General features: G+C 34.8%; 3 non-coding genes across 3 annotated transcripts; all 3 read right to left on the bottom strand.

Annotated features, from left to right (window-relative positions):
* Nucleotides 1–407: 407 nt before the first annotated feature.
* On the bottom strand, nt 408–481 carry TRNAS-ACU (transfer RNA serine (anticodon ACU)). The gene has a single exon. It is a non-coding gene; the product is annotated as a tRNA-Ser (tRNA).
* A 6,945-nt stretch (nt 482–7,426) lies between these two features.
* Nucleotides 7,427–7,500, bottom strand: TRNAS-ACU (transfer RNA serine (anticodon ACU)). The gene has a single exon. It is a non-coding gene; the product is annotated as a tRNA-Ser (tRNA).
* A 2,265-nt stretch (nt 7,501–9,765) lies between these two features.
* TRNAS-ACU (transfer RNA serine (anticodon ACU)) lies at nt 9,766–9,839 on the bottom strand. Its single transcript has one exon. It is a non-coding gene; the product is annotated as a tRNA-Ser (tRNA).
* Between the last annotated feature and the right edge of the window lie 9,937 nt (nt 9,840–19,776).

Below are 19,776 nucleotides of genomic sequence, written 5' to 3'. Positions count from 1 at the left end.
GTGTCAACCTGTATTATTTCAGTAGACATTGAAATGAGGATGCATCTTGCTGCCTTTCCAATGAAGCAAGTTTAATTTAGTAATAGGTGAAAAACCATCCTTACAAAGGTGTTAATCAGAGACTTGGCTTTGTGGAAACTTTTCAGAGAACAAATTTGTTAGCATAAAAATAAAGCCAGAAAATGAAGAGCTGTTTAATCACTCAATTGGATTTTTTTGCCAGCATATTTCTTTTTCTCTGCAACCCACTGCTAAATTGTGCTTCCTAGCTGTTTTTATAAAATCAGTGAATCAAATCTAACTCTGATTACATCAGAGAAGGCCAGGTACCCTACACCATAAGAGGGGGTTTGAAATTTTGACTTGTCTACTTAAAGATCACCAAAATCTGATAACAAGGTCAATTACGTCCCTGGGTGGGATTGAACCACCAACCTTTTGGTTAGTAGCCAGACACACTAACCAATTGCGCCACAGAGACACTTTGTAAAAATTATATACTGACAAAGGCTAATAAGCATACATCTAGAACGTTTCCTAGAAAAACTTTAAAAAGTCAATAATCTGGAGAGTTTTTGTAAGATGTTTCTTCCATCAACCAACGAAGAAACACATTGGTACTTTCCCATGATGAGTGAGTGCTTCAGGATCTCTTGCACTTATATGTGCAGCAGAGTACTGCAATGGAAGCATGCTGGGCCCATAACCCAGAGGTAGGCAGATTGAAACTATCCTTTGCTATATGCATTTTTTTTTGTTAATTTAAGTAATCAAAACTGGGATTGATATTTTTGCTCTTTTATTTTTACTTAAAGTACAATAACTTTTACCATTTTAATTTGTTTTAATAGTATATTGACAGTATTGTTTTCTTTAAAAAATCCACTTAATTTTCTTTACCCTATTATTAAAAGGGTAATTGACAAAAACAAACTACATTGTCACCAGAAGAGCAATACAAAATGTACAAGTGATATATTAAAATCATCTTTCCAGCTTGAATTTCAATGATGCATTGGGGCAACGATTTTGTGAGAAACATCTTCACCCTTAAATAAAGATTTTCTTAATTCCTTACCTGTGTGCTAATTAGATATCACCTTGTTTTCACATTAAACAGACTTCTACATGAGAAAGCAGCAAGGATGCAGTGGCGTTAATGTTTCCTGGTGTCAACCTGTATTATTTCAGTAGACATTGAAATGAGGATGCATCTTGCTGCCTTTCCAATGAAGCAAGTTTAATTTAGTAATAGGTGAAAAACCATCCCTACAAAGGTGTTAATCAGAGACTTGGCTTTGTGGACACTTTTCAGAGAACAAATTTGTTAGCATAAAAATAAAGCCAGAAAATGAAGAGCTGTTTAATCACTCAATTGGATTTTTTTTGCCAGCATATTTCTTTTTCTCTGCAACCCACTGCTAAATTGTGCTTCCTAGCTGTTTTTATAAAATCAATGAATCAAATCTAACTCTGATTACATCAGAGAAGGCCAGGTACCCTACACCAGAACAGGGGGTTTGAAATTTTGACTTGTCTACTTAAAGATCACCAAAATCTGATAACAAGGTCAATTACGTCCCTGGTTGGGATTGAACCACCAACCATTTGGTTAGTAGCCGGACACACTAACCGATTGCGCCACAGAGACACTTTGCAAAATGCACATACTGACAAAGGCTAATAAGCATACATCTAGAACGTTTCCTAGAAAGACTTTAAAAAGTCAATAATCTGGAGAGTTTTTGTAAAATGTTTCTTCCATCAACCAACGAAGAAACACATTGGTACTTTCCCATGATGAGTGAGTGCTTCAGGATCTCTTGCACTTACATGTGCAGCAGAGTACTGCAATGGAAGCATGCTGGGCCCATAACCCAGAGGTAGGCAGATTGAAACTATCCTTTGCTATATGCATTTTATTTGTTAATTTAAGTAATCAAAACTGGCATTGATATTTTGCTCTTTTATTTTTACTTGAAGTACAATAACTTTTACCATTTTAATTTGTTTGAATAGTATATTGACAGTATAGTTTTCTTTAAAAAAATCCACTTAATTTTCTTTACCCTATTATTAAAAGGGTAATTGACAAAAACAAACTACATTGTCACCAGAAGAGCAATACAAAATGTACAAGTGATATATTAAAATCATCTTTCCAGCTTGAATTTCAATGATGCATTGGGGCAACGATTTTGTGAGAAACATCTTCACCCTTAAATAAAGATTTTCTTAATTCCTTACCTGTGTGCTAATTAGATATCACCTTGTTTTCACATTAAACAGACTTCTACATGAGAAAGCAGCAAGGATGCAGTGGCGTTAATGTTTCCTGGTGTCAACCTGTATTATTTCAGTAGACATTGAAATGAGGATGCATCTTGCTGCCTTTCCAATGAAGCAAGTTTAATTTAGTAATAGGTGAAAAACCATCCCTACAAAGGTGTTAATCAGAGACTTGGCTTTGTGGACACTTTTCAGAGAACAAATTTGTTAGCATAAAAATAAAGCCAGAAAATGAAGAGCTGTTTAATCACTCAATTGGATTTTTTTTGCCAGCATATTTCTTTTTCTCTGCAACCCACTGCTAAATTGTGCTTCCTAGCTGTTTTTATAAAATCAATGAATCAAATCTAACTCTGATTACATCAGAGAAGGCCAGGTACCCTACACCAGAACAGGGGGTTTGAAATTTTGACTTGTCTACTTAAAGATCACCAAAATCTGATAACAAGGTCAATTACGTCCCTGGTTGGGATTGAACCACCAACCATTTGGTTAGTAGCCAGACACACTAACCAATTGCGCCACAGAGACACGTTGCAAAAAGCACATACTGACAAAGGCTAATAAGCATACATCTAGAGCGTTTCCTAGAAAAACTTTAAAAAGTCAATAATCTGGAGAGTTTTTGTAAAATGTTTCTTCCATCAACCAACGAAGAAACACATTGGTACTTTCCCATGATGAGTGAGTGCTTCAGGATCTCTTGCACTTACATGTGCAGCAGAGTACTGCAATGGAAGCATGCTGGGCCCATAACCCAGAGGTAGGCAGATTGAAACTATCCTTTGCTATATGCATTTTATTTGTTAATTTAAGTAATCAAAACTGGGATTGATATTTTGCTCTTTTATTTTTACTTGAAGTACAATAACTTTTACCATTTTAATTTGTTTGAATAGTATATTGACAGTATAGTTTTCTTTAAAAAAATCCACTTAATTTTCTTTACCCTATTATTAAAAGGGTAATTGACAAAAACAAACTACATTGTCACCAGAAGAGCAATACAAAATGTACAAGTGATATATTAAAATCATCTTTACAGCTTGAATTTCAATGATGCATTGGGGCAACGATTTTGTGAGAAACATCTTCACCCTTAAATAAAGATTTTCTTAATTCCTTACCTGTGTGCTAATTAGATATCACCTTGTTTTCACATTAAACAGACTTCTACATGAGAAAGCAGCAAGGATGCAGTGGCGTTAATGTTTCCTGGTGTCAACCTGTATTATTTCAGTAGACATTGAAATGAGGATGCATCTTGCTGCCTTTCCAATGAAGCAAGTTTAATTTAGTAATAGGTGAAAAACCATCCCTACAAAGGTGTTAATCAGAGACTTGGCTTTGTGGACACTTTTCAGAGAACAAATTTGTTAGCATAAAAATAAAGCCAGAAAATGAAGAGCTGTTTAATCACTCAATTGGATTTTTTTTGCCAGCATATTTCTTTTTCTCTGCAACCCACTGCTAAATTGTGCTTCCTAGCTGTTTTTATAAAATCAATGAATCAAATCTAACTCTGATTACATCAGAGAAGGCCAGGTACCCTACACCAGAACAGGGGGTTTGAAATTTTGACTTGTCTACTTAAAGATCACCAAAATCTGATAACAAGGTCTATTACGTCCCTGGTTGGGATTGAACCACCAACCATTTGGTTAGTAGTCAGACACACTAACCAATTGCGCCACAGAGACACGTTGCAAAAAGCACATACTGACAAAGGCTAATAAGCATACATCTAGAGCGTTTCCTAGAAAAACTTTAAAAAGTCAATAATCTGGAGAGTTTTTGTAAGATGTTTCTTCCATCAACCAACGAAGAAACACATTGGTACTTTCCCATGATGAGTGAGTGCTTCAGGATCTCTTGCACTTGCATGTGCAGCAGAGTACTACAATGGAAGCATGCTGGGCCCATAACCAAGAGGTAGGCAGATTGAAACTATCCTTTGCTATATGCATTTTTTTTTGTTAATTTAAGTAATCAAAACTGGGATTGATATTTTTGCTCTTTTATTTTTACTTAAAGTACAATAATTTTTACCATTTTAATTTGTTTTAATAGTATATTGACAGTATAGTTTTCTTTAAAAAATCCACTTAATTTTCTTTACCCTATTATTAAAAGGGTAATTGACAAAAACAAACTACATTGTCACCAGAAGAGCAATACAAAATGTACAAGTGATATATTAAAATCATCTTTCCAGCTTGAATTTCAATGATGCATTGGGGCAACGATTTTGTGAGAAACATCTTCATCCTTAAATAAAGATTTTCTTAATTCCTTACCTGTGTGCTAATTAGATATCACCTTGTTTTCACATTAAACAGACTTCTACATGAGAAAGCAGCAAGGATGCAGTGGCGTTAATGTTTCCTGGTGTCAACCTGTATTATTTCAGTAGACATTGAAATGAGGATGCATCTTGCTGCCTTTCCAATGAAGCAAGTTTAATTTAGTAATAGGTGAAAAACCATCCCTACAAAGGTGTTAATCAGAGACTTGGCTTTGTGGACACTTTTCAGAGAACAAATTTGTTAGCATAAAAATAAAGCCAGAAAATGAAGAGCTGTTTAATCACTCAATTGGATTTTTTTTGCCAGCATATTTCTTTTTCTCTGCAACCCACTGCTAAATTGTGCTTCCTAGCTGTTTTTATAAAATCAATGAATCAAATCTAACTCTGATTACATCAGAGAAGGCCAGGTACCCTACACCAGAACAGGGGGTTTGAAATTTTGACTTGTCTACTTAAAGATCACCAAAATCTGATAACAAGGTCAATTACGTCCCTGGTTGGGATTGAACCACCAACCATTTGGTTAGTAGCCAGACACACTAACCAATTGCGCCACAGAGACACGTTGCGAAAAGCACATACTGACAAAGGCTAATAAGCATACATCTAGAGCGTTTCCTAGAAAAACTTTAAAAAGTCAATAATCTGGAGAGTTTTTGTAAGATGTTTCTTCCATCAACCAACGAAGAAACACATTGGTACTTTCCCATGATGAGTGAGTGCTTCAGGATCTCTTGCACTTACATGTGCAGCAGAGTACTACAATGGAAGCATGCTGGGCCCATAACCAAGAGGTAGGCAGATTGAAACTATCCTCTGCTATATGCATTTTTTTTTGTTAATTTAAGTAATCAAAACTGGGATTGATATTTTTGCTCTTTTATTTTTACTTAAAGTACAATAATTTTTACCATTTTAATTTGTTTTAATAGTATATTGACAGTATAGTTTTCTTTAAAAAATCCACTTAATTTTCTTTACCCTATTATTAAAAGGGTAATTGACAAAAACAAACTACATTGTCACCAGAAGAGCAATACAAAATGTACAAGTGATATATTAAAATCATCTTTCCAGCTTGAATTTCAATGATGCATTGGGGCAACGATTTTGTGAGAAACATCTTCACCCTTAAATAAAGATTTTCTTAATTCCTTACCTGTGTGCTAATTAGATATCACCTTGTTTTCACATTAAACAGACTTCTACATGAGAAAGCAGCAAGGATGCAGTGGCGTTAATGTTTCCTGGTGTCAACCTGTATTATTTCAGTAGACATTGAAATGAGGATGCATCTTGCTGCCTTTCCAATGAAGCAAGTTTAATTTAGTAATAGGTGAAAAACCATCCCTACAAAGGTGTTAATCAGAGACTTGGCTTTGTGGACACTTTTCAGAGAACAAATTTGTTAGCATAAAAATAAAGCCAGAAAATGAAGAGCTGTTTAATCACTTAATTGGATTTTTTTTGCCAGCATATTTCTTTTTCTCTGCAACCCACTGCTAAATTGTGCTTCCTAGCTGTTTTTATAAAATCAATGAATCAAATCTAACTCTGATTACATCAGAGAAGGCCAGGTACCCTACACCAGAACAGGGGGTTTGAAATTTTGACTTGTCTACTTAAAGATCACCAAAATCTGATAACAAGGTCAATTACGTCCCTGGGTGGGATTCAACCACCAACCATTTGGTTAGTAGCCGGACACACTAACCAATTGCGCCACAGAGACACTTTGCAAAAAGCACATACTGACAAAGGCTAATAAGCATACATCTAGAACGTTTCCTAGAAAAACTTTAAAAAGTCAATAATCTGGAGAGTTTTTGTAAGATGTTTCTTCCATCAACCAACGAAGAAACACATTGGTACTTTCCCATGATGAGTGAGTGCTTCAGGATCTCTTGCACTTACATGTGCAGCAGAGTACTGCAATGGAAGCATGCTGGGCCCATAACCCAGAGGTAGGCAGATTGAAACTATCCTTTGCTATATGCATTTTTTTTTTGTTAATTTAAGTAATCAAAACTGGGATTGATATTTTTGCTCTTTTATTTTTACTTGAAGTACAATAACTTTTACCATTTTAATTTGTTTGAATAGTATATTGACAGTATAGTTTTCTTTAAAAAATCCACTTAATTTTCTTTACCCTATTATTAAAAGGGTAATTGACAAAAACAAACTACATTGTCACCAGAAGAGCAATACAAAATGTACAAGTGATATATTAAAATCATCTTTCCAGCTTGAATTTCAATGATGCATTGGGGCAACGATTTTGTGAGAAACATCTTCACCCTTAAATAAAGATTTTCTTAATTCCTTACCTGTGTGCTAATTAGATATCACCTTGTTTTCACATTAAACAGACTTCCACATGAGAAAGCAGCAAGGATGCAGTGGCGTTAATGTTTCCTGGTGTCAACCTGTATTATTTCAGTAGAAATTGAAATGAGGATGCATCTTGCTGCCTTTCCAATGAAGCAAGTTTAATTTAGTAATAGGTGAAAAACCATCCCTACAAAGGTGTTAATCAGAGACTTGGCTTTGTGGACACTTTTCAGAGAACAAATTTGTTAGCATAAAAATAAAGCCAGAAAATGAAGAGCTGTTTAATCACTCAATTGGATTTTTTTTGCCAGCATATTTCTTTTTCTCTGCAACCCACTGCTAAATTGTGCTTCCTAGCTGTTTTTATAAAATCACTGAATCAAATCTAACTCTGATTACATCAGAGAAGGCCAGGTACCCTACACCATAACAGGGGGTTTGAAATTTTGACTTGTCTACTTAAAGATCACCAAAATCTGATAACAAGGTCAATTACGTCCCTGGGTGGGATTGAACCACCAACCTTTTGGTTAGTAGCCAGACACACTAACCAATTGCGCCACAGAGACACTTTGTAAAAATTATATACTGACAAAGGCTAATAAGCATACATCTAGAACGTTTCCTAGAAAAACTTTAAAAAGTCAATAATCTGGAGAGTTTTTGTAAGATGTTTCTTCCATCAACCAACGAAGAAACACATTGGTACTTTCCCATGATGAGTGAGTGCTTCAGGATCTCTTGCACTTATATGTGCAGCAGAGTACTGCAATGGAAGCATGCTGGGCCCATAACCCAGAGGTAGGCAGATTGAAACTATCCTTTGCTATATGCATTTTTTTTTGTTAATTTAAGTAATCAAAACTGGGATTGATATTTTTGCTCTTTTATTTTTACTTAAAGTACAATAACTTTTACCATTTTAATTTGTTTTAATAGTATATTGACAGTATTGTTTTCTTTAAAAAATCCACTTAATTTTCTTTACCCTATTATTAAAAGGGTAATTGACAAAAACAAACTACATTGTCACCAGAAGAGCAATACAAAATGTACAAGTGATATATTAAAATCATCTTTCCAGCTTGAATTTCAATGATGCATTGGGGCAACGATTTTGTGAGAAACATCTTCACCCTTAAATAAAGATTTTCTTAATTCCTTACCTGTGTGCTAATTAGATATCACCTTGTTTTCACATTAAACAGACTTCTACATGAGAAAGCAGCAAGGATGCAGTGGCGTTAATGTTTCCTGGTGTCAACCTGTATTATTTCAGTAGACATTGAAATGAGGATGCATCTTGCTGCCTTTCCAATGAAGCAAGTTTAATTTAGTAATAGGTGAAAAACCATCCCTACAAAGGTGTTAATCAGAGACTTGGCTTTGTGGACACTTTTCAGAGAACAAATTTGTTAGCATAAAAATAAAGCCAGAAAATGAAGAGCTGTTTAATCACTCAATTGGATTTTTTTTGCCAGCATATTTCTTTTTCTCTGCAACCCACTGCTAAATTGTGCTTCCTAGCTGTTTTTATAAAATCAATGAATCAAATCTAACTCTGATTACATCAGAGAAGGCCAGGTACCCTACACCAGAACAAGGGGTTTGAAATTTTGACTTGTCTACTTAAAGATCACCAAAATCTGATAACAAGGTCAATTACGTCCCTGGTTGGGATTGAACCACCAACCATTTGGTTAGTAGCCGGACACACTAACCGATTGCGCCACAGAGACACTTTGCGAAATGCACATACTGACAAAGGCTAATAAGCATACATCTAGAACGTTTCCTAGAAAGACTTTAAAAAGTCAATAATCTGGAGAGTTTTTGTAAAATGTTTCTTCCATCAACCAACGAAGAAACACATTGGTACTTTCCCATGATGAGTGAGTGCTTCAGGATCTCTTGCACTTACATGTGCAGCAGAGTACTGCAATGGAAGCATGCTGGGCCCATAACCCAGAGGTAGGCAGATTGAAACTATCCTTTGCTATATGCATTTTATTTGTTAATTTAAGTAATCAAAACTGGGATTGATATTTTGCTCTTTTATTTTTACTTGAAGTACAATAACTTTTACCATTTTAATTTGTTTGAATAGTATATTGACAGTATAGTTTTCTTTAAAAAAATCCACTTAATTTTCTTTACCCTATTATTAAAAGGGTAATTGACAAAAACAAACTACATTGTCACCAGAAGAGCAATACAAAATGTACAAGTGATATATTAAAATCATCTTTCCAGCTTGAATTTCAATGATGCATTGGGGCAACGATTTTGTGAGAAACATCTTCACCCTTAAATAAAGATTTTCTTAATTCCTTACCTGTGTGCTAATTAGATATCACCTTGTTTTCACATTAAACAGACTTCTACATGAGAAAGCAGCAAGGATGCAGTGGCGTTAATGTTTCCTGGTGTCAACCTGTATTATTTCAGTTCAAATTGAAATGAGGATGCATCTTGCTGCCTTTCCAATGAAGCAAGTTTAATTTAGTAATAGGTGAAAAACCATCCCTACAAAGGTGTTAATCAGAGACTTGGCTTTGTGGACACTTTTCAGAGAACAAATTTGTTAGCATAAAAATAAAGCCAGAAAATGAAGAGCTGTTTAATCACTCAATTGGATTTTTTTTGCCAGCATATTTCTTTTTCTCTGCAACCCACTGCTAAATTGTGCTTCCTAGCTGTTTTTATAAAATCAATGAATCAAATCTAACTCTGATTACATCAGAGAAGGCCAGGTACCCTACACCATAACAGGGGGTTTGAAATTTTGACTTGTCTACTTAAAGATCACCAAAATCTGATAACAAGGTCAATTACGTCCCTGGGTGGGATTGAACCACCAACCTTTTGGTTAGTAGCCAGACACACTAACCAATTGCGCCACAGAGACACTTTGTAAAAATTATATACTGACAAAGGCTAATAAGCATACATCTAGAACGTTTCCTAGAAAAACTTTAAAAAGTCAATAATCTGGAGAGTTTTTGTAAGATGTTTCTTCCATCAACCAACGAAGAAACACATTGGTACTTTCCCATGATGAGTGAGTGCTTCAGGATCTCTTGCACTTATATGTGCAGCAGAGTACTGCAATGGAAGCATGCTGGGCCCATAACCCAGAGGTAGGCAGATTGAAACTATCCTTTGCTATATGCATTTTTTTTTGTTAATTTAAGTAATCAAAACTGGGATTGATATTTTTGCTCTTTTATTTTTACTTAAAGTACAATAACTTTTACCATTTTAATTTGTTTTAATAGTATATTGACAGTATTGTTTTCTTTAAAAAATCCACTTAATTTTCTTTACCCTATTATTAAAAGGGTAATTGACAAAAACAAACTACATTGTCACCAGAAGAGCAATACAAAATGTACAAGTGATATATTAAAATCATCTTTCCAGCTTGAATTTCAATGATGCATTGGGGCAACGATTTTGTGAGAAACATCTTCACCCTTAAATAAAGATTTTCTTAATTCCTTACCTGTGTGCTAATTAGATATCACCTTGTTTTCACATTAAACAGACTTCTACATGAGAAAGCAGCAAGGATGCAGTGGCGTTAATGTTTCCTGGTGTCAACCTGTATTATTTCAGTAGACATTGAAATGAGGATGCATCTTGCTGCCTTTCCAATGAAGCAAGTTTAATTTAGTAATAGGTGAAAAACCATCCCTACAAAGGTGTTAATCAGAGACTTGGCTTTGTGGACACTTTTCAGAGAACAAATTTGTTAGCATAAAAATAAAGCCAGAAAATGAAGAGCTGTTTAATCACTCAATTGGATTTTTTTTGCCAGCATATTTCTTTTTCTCTGCAACCCACTGCTAAATTGTGCTTCCTAGCTGTTTTTATAAAATCAATGAATCAAATCTAACTCTGATTACATCAGAGAAGGCCAGGTACCCTACACCAGAACAAGGGGTTTGAAATTTTGACTTGTCTACTTAAAGATCACCAAAATCTGATAACAAGGTCAATTACGTCCCTGGTTGGGATTGAACCACCAACCATTTGGTTAGTACCCGGACACACTAACCGATTGCACCACAGAGACACTTTGCGAAATGCACATACTGACAAAGGCTAATAAGCATACATCTAGAACGTTTCCTAGAAAGACTTTAAAAAGTCAATAATCTGGAGAGTTTTTGTAAAATGTTTCTTCCATCAACCAACGAAGAAACACATTGGTACTTTCCCATGATGAGTGAGTGCTTCAGGATCTCTTGCACTTACATGTGCAGCAGAGTACTGCAATGGAAGCATGCTGGGCCCATAACCCAGAGGTAGGCAGATTGAAACTATCCTTTGCTATATGCATTTTATTTGTTAATTTAAGTAATCAAAACTGGGATTGATATTTTGCTCTTTTATTTTTACTTGAAGTACAATAACTTTTACCATTTTAATTTGTTTGAATAGTATATTGACAGTATAGTTTTCTTTAAAAAAATCCACTTAATTTTCTTTACCCTATTATTAAAAGGGTAATTGACAAAAACAAACTACATTGTCACCAGAAGAGCAATACAAAATGTACAAGTGATATATTAAAATCATCTTTCCAGCTTGAATTTCAATGATGCATTGGGGCAACGATTTTGTGAGAAACATCTTCACCCTTAAATAAAGATTTTCTTAATTCCTTACCTGTGTGCTAATTAGATATCACCTTGTTTTCACATTAAACAGACTTCTACATGAGAAAGCAGCAAGGATGCAGTGGCGTTAATGTTTCCTGGTGTCAACCTGTATTATTTCAGTAGACATTGAAATGAGGATGCATCTTGCTGCCTTTCCAATGAAGCAAGTTTAATTTAGTAATAGGTGAAAAACCATCCCTACAAAGGTGTTAATCAGAGACTTGGCTTTGTGGACACTTTTCAGAGAACAAATTTGTTAGCATAAAAATAAAGCCAGAAAATGAAGAGCTGTTTAATCACTCAATTGGATTTTTTTTGCCAGCATATTTCTTTTTCTCTGCAACCCACTGCTAAATTGTGCTTCCTAGCTGTTTTTATAAAATCAATGAATCAAATCTAACTCTGATTACATCAGAGAAGGCCAGGTACCCTACACCAGAACAGGGGGTTTGAAATTTTGACTTGTCTACTTAAAGATCACCAAAATCTGATAACAAGGTCAATTACGTCCCTGGTTGGGATTGAACCACCAACCATTTGGTTAGTAGCCAGACACACTAACCAATTGCGCCACAGAGACACGTTGCAAAAAGCACATACTGACAAAGGCTAATAAGCATACATCTAGAACGTTTCCTAGAAAAACTTTAAAAAGTCAATAATCTGGAGAGTTTTTGTAAGATGTTTCTTCCATCAACCAACGAAGAAACACATTGGTACTTTCCCATGATGAGTGAGTGCTTCAGGATCTCTTGCACTTACATGTGCAGCAGAGTACTACAATGGAAGCATGCTGGGCCCATAACCAAGAGGTAGGCAGATTGAAACTGTCCTTTGCTATATGCATTTTTTTTTGTTAATTTAAGTAATCAAAACTGGGATTGATATTTTTGCTCTTTTATTTTTACTTAAAGTACAATAACTTTTACCATTTTAATTTGTTTTAATAGTATATTGACAGTATAGTTTTCTTTAAAAAATCCACTTAATTTTCTTTACCCTATTATTAAAAGGGTAATTGACAAAAACAAACTACATTGTCACCAGAAGAGCAATACAAAATGTACAAGTGATATATTAAAATCATCTTTCCAGCTTGAATTTCAATGATGCATTGGGGCAACGATTTTGTGAGAAACATCTTCACCCTTAAATAAAGATTTTCTTAATTCCTTACCTGTGTGCTAATTAGATATCACCTTGTTTTCACATTAAACAGACTTCTACATGAGAAAGCAGCAAGGATGCAGTGGCGTTAATGTTTCCTGGTGTCAACCTGTATTATTTCAGTAGACATTGAAATGAGGATGCATCTTGCTGCCTTTCCAATGAAGCAAGTTTAATTTAGTAATAGGTGAAAAACCATCCCTACAAAGGTGTTAATCAGAGACTTGGCTTTGTGGACACTTTTCAGAGAACAAATTTGTTAGCATAAAAATAAAGCCAGAAAATGAAGAGCTGTTTAATCACTCAATTGGATTTTTTTTGCCAGCATATTTCTTTTTCTCTGCAACCCACTGCTAAATTGTGCTTCCTAGCTGTTTTTATAAAATCAATGAATCAAATCTAACTCTGATTACATCAGAGAAGGCGAGGTACCCTACACCAGAACAGGGGGTTTGAAATTTTGACTTGTCTACTTAAAGATCACCAAAATCTGATAACAAGGTCAATTACGTCCCTGGGTGGGATTCAACCACCAACCATTTGGTTAGTAGCCGGACACACGAACCAATTGCGCCACAGAGACACTTTGCAAAAAGCACATACTGACAAAGGCTAATAAGCATACATCTAGAACGTTTCCTAGAAAAACTTTAAAAAGTCAATAATCTGGAGAGTTTTTGTAAGATGTTTCTTCCATCAACCAACGAAGAAACACATTGGTACTTTCCCATGATGACTGAGTGCTTCAGGATCTCTTGCACTTACATGTGCAGCAGAGTACTGCAATGGAAGCATGCTGGGCCCATAACCCAGAGGTAGGCAGATTGAAACTATCCTTTGCTATATGCATTTTTTTTTGTTAATTTAAGTAATCAAAACTGGGATTGATATTTTTGCTCTTTTATTTTTACTTAAAGTACAATAACTTTTACCATTTTAATTTGTTTTAATAGTATATTGACAGTATAGTTTTCTTTAAAAAAATCCACTTAATTTTCTTTACCCTATTATTAAAAGGGTAATTGACAAAAACAAACTACATTGTCACCAGAAGAGCAATACAAAATGTACAAGTGATATATTAAAATCATCTTTCCAGCTTGAATTTCAATGATGCATTGGGGCAACGATTTTGTGAGAAACATCTTCACCCTTAAATAAAGATTTTCTTAATTCCTTACCTGTGTGCTAATTAGATATCACCTTGTTTTCACATTAAACAGACTTCCACATGAGAAAGCAGCAAGGATGCTGTGGCGTTAATGTTTCCTGGTGTCAACCCGTATTATTTCAGTAGACATTGAAATGAGGATGCATCTTGCTGCCTTTCCAATGAAGCAAATTAAATTTAGTAATAGGTGAAAAACCATCCCTACAAAGGTGTTAATCAGAGACTTGGCTTTGTGGACACTTTTCAGAGAACAAATTTGTTAGCATAAAAATAAAGCCAGAAAATGAAGAGCTGTTTAATCACTCAATTGGATTTTTTTGCCAGCATATTTCTTTTTCTCTGCAACCCACTGCTAAATTGTGCTTCCTAGCTGTTTTTATAAAATCACTGAATCAAATCTAACTCTGATTACATCAGAGAAGGCCAGGTACCCTACACCATAAGAAGGGGTTTGAAATTTTGACTTGTCTACTTAAAGATCACCAAAATCTGATAACAAGGTCAATTACGTCCCTGGGTGGGATTGAACCACCAACCTTTTGGTTTTTAGCCGTACACACTAACTGATTGCGCCACAGAGAGACTTTGCAAAAGTACATACTGACAAAGGCTAATAAGCATTCATCTAAAACGTTTCCTAGAAAAACTTTAAAAAGTCAATAATCTGGAGAGTTTTTGTTAGATGTTTCTTCCATCCACCAACGAAGAAACACATTGGTACTTTCCCATGATGAGTGAGTGCTTCAGGATCTCTTGCACTTACATGTGCAGCAGAGTACTGCAATGGAAGCATGCTGGGCCCATAACCCAGAGGCAGGCAGATTAAAACTATCCTCTGCTATATGCATTTTTTTTGTTAATTAAAGTAATCCAAAACTGGGATTGATATTTTTGCTCTTTTATTTTTCATTAAAGTACAATAACTTTTACCATTTTAATTTGTTTTAGTAGTATATTGAAAGTATTTTCTTTTAAAAATCCACTTAATTTTCTTTACCCTATTATTAAAATGGTAATTGACAAAAACAAACTACATTGTCACCAGAAGAGCAATACAAAATGTACAAGTGATATATTAAAATCATCTTTCCAGCTTGAATTTCAATGATGCATTGGGGCAACGATTTTGTGAGAAACATTTTCACCCTTAAATAAAGATTTTCTTAATTCCTTACCTGTGTGCTAATTAGATATCACCTTGTTTTCACATTAAACAGACTTCCACATGAGAAAGCAGCAAGGATGCAGTGGCGTTAATGTTTCCTGGTGTCAACCTGTATTATTTCAGTAGACATTGAAATGAGGATGCATCTTGCTGCCTTTCCAATGAAGCAAGTTTAATTTAGTAATAGGTGAAAAACCATCCTTACAAAGGTGTTAATCAGAGACTTGGCTTTGTGGACACTTTTCAGAGAACAAATTTGTTAGCATAAAAATAAAGCCAGAAAATGAAGAGCTGTTTAATCACTCAATTGGATTTTTTTGCCAGCATATTTCTTTTTCTCTGCAACCCACTGCTAAATTGTGCTTCCTAGCTGTTTTTATAAAATCACTGAATCAAATCTAACTCTGATTACATCAGAGAAGGCCAGGTACCCTACACCATAAGAGGGGGTTTGAAATTTTGACTTGTCTACTTAAAGATCACCAAAATCTGATAACAAGGTCAATTACGTCACTGGGTGGGATTGAACCACCAACCTTTTAATTAATAGCCATACACACTAACTGATTGCGCCACAGAGACACTTTGCAAAAGTACATACTGACAAAGGCTAATAAGCATTCATCTAAAACGTTTCCTAGAAAAACTTTAAAAAGTCAATAATCTGGAGAGTTTTTGTAAGATGTTTCTTCCATCAACCAACGAAGAAACACATTGGTACTTTCCCATGATGAGTGAGTGCTTCAGGATCTATTGCACTTACATGTGCAGCAGAGTACAGCAATGGAAGCATGCTGGGCACATAACCCAGAGGTAGGCAGATTGAAACTATCCTCTGCTATATGCATTTTTTTTTGTTAATTAAAGTAATCCAAAACTGGGATTGATATGTTGGCTCTTTTATTTTTACTTACAGTACAATAACTTTTACCATTTTAATTTGTTTTAATAGTATATTGACAGTATTGTTTTCTTTCAAAAATCCACTTAATTTTCTTTACCCTATTATTAAAATGGTAATTGACAAAAACAAACTACATTGTCACCAGTAGAGCAATACAAAATGTACAAGTGATATATTAAAATCATCTTTCCAGCTTGAATTTCAATGATGCATTGGGGCAACGATTTTGTGAGAAACATTTTCACCCTTAAATAAAGATTTTCTTAATTCCTTACCTGTGTGCTAATTAGATATCACCTTGTTTTCACATTAAACAGACTTCCACATGAGAAAGCAGCAAGGATGCAGTGGCGTTAATGTTTCCTGGTGTCAACCCGTATTATTTCAGTAGACATTGAAATGAGGATGCATCTTGCTGCCTTTCCAATGAAGCAAGTTTAATTTAGTAATAGGTTAAAAACCATCCCTACAAAGGTGTTAATCAGAGACTTGGCTTTGTGGACACTTTTCAGAGAACAAATTTGTTAGCATAAAAATAAAGCCAGAAAATTAAGAGCTGTTTAATCACTCAATTGGATTTTTTTTGCCAGCATATTTCTTTTTCTCTGCAACCCACTGCTAAATTGTGCTTCCTAGCTGTTTTTATAAAATCACTGAATCAAATCTAACTCTGATTACATCAGAGAAAGCTAGGTATCCTACACCAGAACAGGGGGTTTGAAATTTTGACTTGTCTACTTAAAGATCACCAAAACCTGATAACAAGGTCAATTACGTCTCTGAGTGGGATTGAACCACCAACCTTTTGGTTAACAGCCGTGCACACTAACTGATTGCGCCACAGAGACACTTTGCAAAAGTCCATACTGACAAAGGCTAATAAGCATTCATCTAAAACGTTTCCTAGAAAAACTTTAAAAAGTCAATAATCTGGAGAGTTTTTGTAAGATGTTTCTTCCATCAACCAACGAAGAAACACATTGGTACTTTCCCATGATGAGTGAGTGCTTCAGGATCTCTTGCACTTACATGTGCAGCAGAGTACAGCAATGGAAGCATGCTTGGCCCATAACCCAGCGGTAGGCAGATTGAAACTATCCTCTGCTATATGCATTTTTTTTTGTTAATTAAAGTAATCCAAAACTGGGATTGATATTTTGGCTCTTTTATTTTTACTTGAAGTACAATAACTTTTACCATTTTAATTTGTTTTAATAGTATATTGACAGTATAGTTTTCTTTAAAAAATCCACTTAATTTTCTTTACCCTATTATTAAAAGGGTAATTGACAAAAACAAACTACATTGTCACCAGAAGAGCAATACAAAATGTACAAGTGATATATTAAAATCATCTTTCCAGCTTGAATTTCAATGATGCATTGGGGCAACGATTTTGTGAGAAACATCTTCACCCTTAAATAAAGATTTTCTTAATTCCTTACCTGTGTGCTAATTAGATATCACCTTGTTTTCACATTAAACAGACTTCTACATGAGAAAGCAGCAAGGATGCAGTGGCGTTAATGTTTCCTGGTGTCAACCTGTATTATTTCAGTAGACATTGAAATGAGGATGCATCTTGCTGCCTTTCCAATGAAGCAAGTTTAATTTAGTAATAGGTGAAAAACCATCCCTACAAAGGTGTTAATCAGAGACACGGCTTTGTGGACACTTTTCAGAGAACAAATTTGTTAGCATAAAAATAAAGCCAGAAAATGAAGAGCTGTTTAATCACTCAATTGGATTTTTTTTGCCAGCATATTTCTTTTTCTCTGCAACCCACTGCTAAATTGTGCATCCTAGCTGTTTTTATAAAATCAATGAATCAAATCTAACTCTGATTACATCAGAGAAGGCCAGGTACCCTACACCATAACAGGGGGTTTGAAATTTTGACTTGTCTACTTAAAGATCACCAAAATCTGATAACAAGGTCAATTACGTCCCTGGGTGGGATTGAACCACCAACCTTTTGGTTAGTAGCCGGACACACTAACCGATTGCACCACAGAGACACTTTGCAAAAATTACATACTGACAAAGGCTAATAAGCATACATCTAGAACGTTTCCTAGAAAAACTTTAAAAAGTCTATAATCTGGAGAGTTTTTGTAAGATGTTTCTTCCATCAACCAACGAAGAAACACATTGGTACTTTCCCATGATGACTTAGTGCTTCAGGATCTCTTGCACTTACATGTGCAGCAGAGTACTGCAATGGAAGCATGCTGGGCCCATAACCCAGAGGTAGGTAGATTGAAACTATCCTTTGCTATATGCATTTTTTTTTGTTAATTTAAGTAATCAAAACTGGGATTGATATTTTTGCTCTTTTATTTTTACTTAAAGTACAATAACTTTTACCATTTTAATTTGTTTTAATAGTATATTGACAGTATAGTTTTCTTTAAAAAATCCACTTAATTTTCTTTACCCTATTATTAAAAGGGTAATTGACAAAAACAAACTACATTGTCACCAGAAGAGCAATACAAAATGTACAAGTGATATATTAAAATCATCTTTCCAGCTTGAATTTCAATGATGCATTGGGGCAACGATTTTGTGAGAAACATCTTCACCCTTAAATAAAGATTTTCTTAATTCCTTACCTGTGTGCTAATTACATGTCACCTTGTTCTCACATAAAACAGACTTCTACATGAGAAAGCAGCAAGGATGCAGTGGCGTTAATGTTTCCTGGTGTCAACCTGTATTATTTCAGTAGACATTGAAATGAGGATGCATCTTGCTGCCTTTCCAATGAAGCAAGTTTAATTTAGTAATAGGTGAAAAACCATCCTTACAAAGGTGTTAATCAGAGACTTGGCTTTGTGGACACTTTTCAGAGAACAAATTTGTTAGCATAAAAATAAAGGCAGAAAATGAAGAGCTGTTTAATCACTCAATTGGATTTTTCTACCAGCATATTTTTTTCTCTGCAACCCATTGCTAAATTGTGCTTCCTAGCTGTTTTTTATAAAATCACTGAATCAAATCTAACTCCGATTACATCAGAGAAGGCCAGGTACCCTACACCAAAAGAGGGGGTTTGAAATTTTGACTTGTCTACTTAAATATCACCAAAACCTGATCACAAGGTCAATCATGTCCCTGGGTGGGATTGAACCACCAACCTTTTGGTTAATAGCCAGACACACTAACCGATTGCGCCACAGAGACACTTTGCAAAAAGAACATACTGACAAAGGCTAATAAGCATTAATCTAGAACGTTTCATAGAAAAACTTTAAAAAGTCAATAATCTGGAGAGTTTTTGTAAGAATTTTCTTAAATCAACCAACGAAGAAACACATTGGTACTTTCCCATGATGAGTGAGTGCTTCAGGATCTCTTGCACTTACATGTGCAGCAGAGTACTGCAATGGAAGCATGCTGGGCCCATTACCCAGAGGTAGGCAGATTGAAACTATCCTCTGCTATATGCATTTTTTTTTGTTAAAGTAATCCAAAACTGGGATTGATATGTTAGCTATTTTTTATTTAATTAAAGTACAATAACTTTTACCATTTTAATTTGTTTTAATAGTATATTGACAGTATTGTTTTCTTTCAAAAATCCACTTAATTTTCTTTACCCTATTATTAAAATGGTAATTGACAAAAACAAACTACATTGTCACCAGAAGAGCAATACAAAATGTACAAGTGATATATTAAAATCATCTTTCCAGCTTGAATTTCAATGATGCATTGGGGCAACGATTTTGTGAGAAACATCTTCACCCTTAAATAAAGATTTTCTTA

This window comes from Pseudophryne corroboree, chromosome 8 (genome assembly GCF_028390025.1).
Source record: "Pseudophryne corroboree isolate aPseCor3 chromosome 8, aPseCor3.hap2, whole genome shotgun sequence".
In the NCBI taxonomy this organism is placed as follows: Eukaryota; Metazoa; Chordata; class Amphibia; order Anura; family Myobatrachidae; genus Pseudophryne; species Pseudophryne corroboree.
Note: the sequence above shows the minus strand (reverse complement) of the source record. Positions and strands in the feature narration are given on the sequence as shown.